Source organism: Triticum aestivum, chromosome 1B, assembly GCF_018294505.1.
Source record: "Triticum aestivum cultivar Chinese Spring chromosome 1B, IWGSC CS RefSeq v2.1, whole genome shotgun sequence".
Classification (NCBI taxonomy): domain Eukaryota; kingdom Viridiplantae; phylum Streptophyta; class Magnoliopsida; order Poales; family Poaceae; genus Triticum; species Triticum aestivum.
In genome coordinates this window covers 299,193,003-299,198,582 of record NC_057795.1, presented here as the reverse complement: position 1 = coordinate 299,198,582, position 5,580 = coordinate 299,193,003, and positions in this window count along the sequence as shown.

Below are 5,580 nucleotides of genomic sequence, written 5' to 3'. Positions count from 1 at the left end.
ATGAATACAATGCCTTGGCGTAGCTACTAAGCATCAGGTCAAGTAAATAGGCAACAAGCCTTGTGTTCCATTGGATTGCATCTAAAGAGTCCTTAACTCCAAAGATTCGAAGAGAAAACAATCAAAATCATGCCTGAAACAAAACACGCAAGAAAAAAGTAAACATGTACCCTGGAGAGGGTGAGCCGGCAAGCCATGAAGGGAATCGCCTGAATTTTTACTGTTGAGGCTCGGCGATTCGTAAGGTCTGCTTCTCCCTGTCTCGCGATAATAATCTCTGCTATAGAGAGAGAGAGAGAGGGAGAGGGAGAGTGAGAGGGAGAGAGAGAGAGAGAGAGAGAGAGTCTAACTATAGCCGGAGAGGCCGATGCATAACTGCGGATGCAACACATAATTGGCATCTCTTGGTTGCACCATGGTGTAAGCATTTCCCAAATAGGTGTTGGTGACATTTAAAACATAATAAATCAGTAATACCACATAATTTAAAGATCGTGATTTACAATAGAAATTGCAAGCTCATGTATACCGAAAAATATAAATGCTTATGGTTGCAATAGAATTAGAAATAACCAAGAGCCTTAAAAAAGGCATGTTGAAAGTGATAACTTGTGATTCCATTGTAGATGTCAAAGTACATCGTCCATGGATGGAGCAGTTAACCTTGCAACCCCCAACAACTATCTGCCTGCACTGTAATATTCTAAGACGATGAAATTCCCATTGAACAATATATACCTGCAATAGTAGATTCTTTTTTTTGCAGGAACCTCAGTAGTAGATTCAGCATGTAGCCTGAAAGAAGGAACATAATACGTCGTTGTCTTGCTGTAAATCAAATTTGCTGATCCACGTGTTGCAAGAAGCCTTGCAACCTATGGCAGAAAGACACACAATAATTAAGACAGCCAGCAGAAACAACAGTATTTAGCGACCACATGAATACAATGCCTTGGCGTAGCTACTAAGCATCAGGTCAAGTAAATAGGCAACAAGCCTTGTGTTCCATTGGATTGCATCTAAAGAGTCCTTAACTCCAAAGATTCGAAGAGAAAACAATCAAAATCATGCCTGAAACAAAACACGCAAGAAAAAAGAAAACATGTAACCTGGAGTGGGCGAGCCGGCAAGCCGTGAAGGGAATCACCTAGATTTTTACTGTCGAGGCACAGCGATTCATAAGGTATGCTTCTCCCTATCTCGCGATAATAATCTCTACTAGAGAGAGGGAGAGAGTGTGAGAGAGAGAGAGAGAGACTAACTATAGCCGGAGAGGCCGATGCATAACTGCGGATGCAACAGATAATTGGCATCTCTTGGTTGCTCCATGGTGTAAGCATTTCCCAAATAGGTGTTTGTGACATTTAAAACATAATAAATCAGTAATACCACATAATTTGAAGATCGTGATTTACAACAGAAATTGCAAGCTCATGTATACCGAAAAATATAAATGCTTATGGTTGCAATAGAATTAGAAAAAACCGAGAGCCTTAAAAAGGCATGTTGAAAGTGATAACTTGTGATTCCATTGTAGATGTCAAAGTACATCGTCCATGGATGGAGCAGTTAACCTTGCAACCCCCAACAACTATCTGCCTGCACTGTAATATTCTAAGACGATGAAACTCCCATTGAACAATATATACCTGCAATAGTAGATTCTTTTTTTGCAGGAACCTCAGTAAAAGATTCAGCATGTAGCCTGAAAGAAGGAACATAAGACGTTGTTGTCTTGCTGTAAATCAAATTTGCTGATCCACGTGTTGCAAGAAGCCTTGCAACCTATGGCAAAAATACACACAATAATTAAGACAGCCAGCAGAAACAACAGTATTCAACGACCACATGAATACAATGCCTTGGCGTAGCTACTAACAATCAGGTCAAGTAAATAGGCAACAAGCCTTGTGTTCCATAGGATTGCATCTAAAGAGTCCTTAACTCCAAAGATTCAAAGAGAAAACAATCAAAATCATGCTTGAAACAAAACACGCAAGAAAAAAGTAAACATGTACCCTGGAGAGGGCGAGCGGGCAAGCCATGAAGGGAATCGCTTGGATTTTTACTGTCGAGGCACAGCGATTCGTAAGGTATGCTTCTCCCTGTCTCGTGATAATAATCTCTACTAGAGAGAGAGAGAGAGAAAGAGAGAGAGAGAGAGAGAGAGAGAGAGAGAGAGAGAGTGAGAGAGAGACTAACTATAGCCGGAGAGGCCGATGCATAACTGCGGATGCAACACATAATTGGCATCTCTTGTTTGCACCATGGTGTAAGCATTTCCCAAATAGGTGTTGGTGACATTTAAAACATAATAAATTAGTAATACCACATAATTTGAATATCGTGATTTGCAACAGAAATTGCAAGCTCATGTATACCGAAAAATATAACTGCTTATGGTTGCAATAGAATTAGAAATAACCGAGAGCCTTAAAAAAGGCATGTTGAAAGTGATAACTTGTGATTCCATTGTAGATGTCAAAGTACATCGTCCATGGATGGAGCAGTTAACCTTGCAACCCCCAACAACTATCTGCCTGCACTATAATATTCTAAGGCGATGAAATTCCCATTGAACAATATATACCTGCAATAGTAGATTCTTTTTTTGCAGGAACCTCAGTAGTAGATTCAGCATGTAGCCTGAAAGAAGGAACATAAGACGTCGCTTTCTTGCTGTAAATCAAATTTGCTGATCCACGTGTTGCAAGAAGCCTTGCAACCTGTGGCAGAAATACACACAATAATTAAGACAGCCAGCAGAAACAATAGTATTCAGCGACCACATGAATACAATGCCTTGGTGTAGCTACTAAGCATCAGGTCAAGTAAATAGGCAACAAGCCATGTGTTCCATTGGATTGCATCTAAAGAGTCCTTAACTCCAAAGATTTGAAAAGAAAACAATCAAAATCATGCCTGAAATAAAACACGCAAGAAAAAAGTAAACATGTACCCTGGAGAGGGTGAGCCGGCAAGCCATGAAGGGAATCGCCTGGATTTTTACTCTCGAGGCTCAGCGATTCGTAAGGTCTGCTTCTCCCTGTCTCGCGATAATAATCTCTGCTAGAGAGAGAGAGAGAGAGAGAGAGAGAGAGAGTGAGAGAGAGAGAGACTAACTATAGCTGGAGAGGCCGATACATAACTGCGGATGCAACACATAATTGGCATCTCTTGGTTGCACCATGGTGTAAGCATTTCCCAAATAGGTGTTGGTGACATTTAAAACATAATAAATTAGTAATACCACATAATTTGAAGATCGTTATTTACAACAGAAATTGCAAGCTCATGTATACCGAAAAATATAATTGCTTATGGTTGCAATAGAATTAGAAATAACCGAGAGTGAGGGAGTCCTGGACTAGGGGGTGTCCAGATAGCCGAACTATCACCGTCGGCCGGACTCCAAGACTATGAACATACAAGATTGAAGACTTTGTCCCGTGTCCAGATGGGACTTTCCTTGGCGTGGAAGGCAAGCTTGGCGATACGGATAGGTAGATCTCCTACCATTGTAACCGACTATGTGTAACCCTAGCCCTCTCCAATGTCTATATAAACCGGAGGGTTTTAGTCTGTAGGACGAACAACAATCATACCATAGGCTAGCTTCTAGGGTTTAGCCTCCTTGATCTCATGGTAGATCTACTATTGTAGTACCCATATCATCAATATTAATCAAGTAGGAGTAGGGTTTTACCTTCACCGAGAGGGCCCGAACCTGGGTAAAAACATCGTGTCCCTTGTCTCCTGTTACCATCCGCCTAGACGCACAGTTCGGGACCCCCTACCCGAGATCCGCCGGTTTTGACACCGACATTGGTGCTTTCATTGAGAGTTCCTCTGTGTCGTCACCTATAGGCCCGATGGCTCCTTCGATCATCAACAAAAATGTGGTCTAGGGAGAGACTTTTCTCCCCGGACAGATCTTCATATTCGGCGGCTTCACACCGCGGGCCAATTCACTTGGCCATCTAGAGCAGTTCGAAAGCTACGCCCCTAGCCATCAGGTCAGATTTGGAAGTTTGAGCTATACGGCCGACATCCGCGGAGACTTGATCTTCGACGGATTCGAGCCACAGCCAAGCGCGCCGCACTGTCACGATGGGCATGATTTAGCTCTGTTGCCGGACAGTGCCCTAGAGGCCGCACAAGAATCCGCTCCGACCCTTAGCTCGGAACCGACTGCGCCAATCGAGGATGGGTGGCTGGACACCACCTCGGGGGCTGCTACCTCTACGGCGATAGAGCCGAATACTGACCCTGTCCCTTGTGAAGCTCGTGACTCCAAGGTGCCGGACTCCTCTCCAGACCCCGAACCTTCCGCGCCCCTGCCAATCGAATCCGATTGGGCGCCGATCATGGAGTTCACCGCTGCGGACATCTTTCAGCACTCACCTTTTGGCGACATCCTGAATTCGCTAAAGTGTCTCTCTTTATCAGAAGAGCCCTGGCCGAATTATGGTCAGAACGGTTGGGATGTGGACGACGAAGAAATTCAAAGCCCACCCACCACCCACTTCGTAGCCACTGTCGATGACTTAACCGACATGCTAGACTTCGACTCCGAAGATATCGACGGTATGGACGACGATGCCGGAGACGACCAAGACCCAGCGCCTATAGGGCACTTGAAGGCCACCTCAACTCACGATGTTTATATGGTGGGCACACCTAAAGGAAGCGATAACGAGGAACAACGGGACGCTGCGAAGGATAACTCCCTCGAAAAACAGCCGAAACGGCGACGCAAGCGCCGCCCAAAGTCTCGCCCCGACAACAACAACACCCATACGGACCCAGCCATAGAGCAGGGCAAACCGGTGGACGACGAACATGCCCCTGAGAAACCATCCGAACAGGATAAATTGGATAAGCAATCCATCCCCGGTGAAAACAACAGTCCGGACGATCTCACGCCGGACACATCATTGGAGCAGAAGAACCTCCACAAAAGGCTCGTTGCCACTGCACGAAGTCTGAAGAAGCAGAAGTGGAAGCTGAAAACAGCGGAAGACGTACTCAGAATGAGATGGAGCAAAGTACTCAAGACCGCACACAAATACGGCGATAGTCGCCAAGCAAAAAGCTACCCGAAGCGCAAACTACTGCCCAAATTCGACGAGGAGGCTGCAGAGCCCCCACAATCAAAAAACAAAGAGGCCGCCCGGTCGGATAGACGACCACATGGCAAACAAAGAGCGACAAGCGGCGCCGCACATAACACTACTGGAATCAGCTACTTCGCCATCTGCCTGATCTTTGCCGTCCGCTAGCGGACGGCAAAGAAGCTCTTTGCCATGAGCCATTTCGTTGTCGTCCGCCAGTTGATGGCAAAGATTCTTTGCCGTCAGCCAGCTGATGGAAAAGAGGGAGGTGGCCCCCACCCACCCGCCCGTTTAAAAAAACTTAACACCCCCACCTCTTTGTCGTCTGCTAGCAGACGGCAAAGAGAGATAACGGCGGACGGCAAAGAGTGGCGGACGGCAAAGAGCCGACTAACTAACGGACGCCACACACCCCCCGCCCGTTACTCTCCTTCTCTTCCTCTCTCCTCCCCGATGGCCCGCCCTA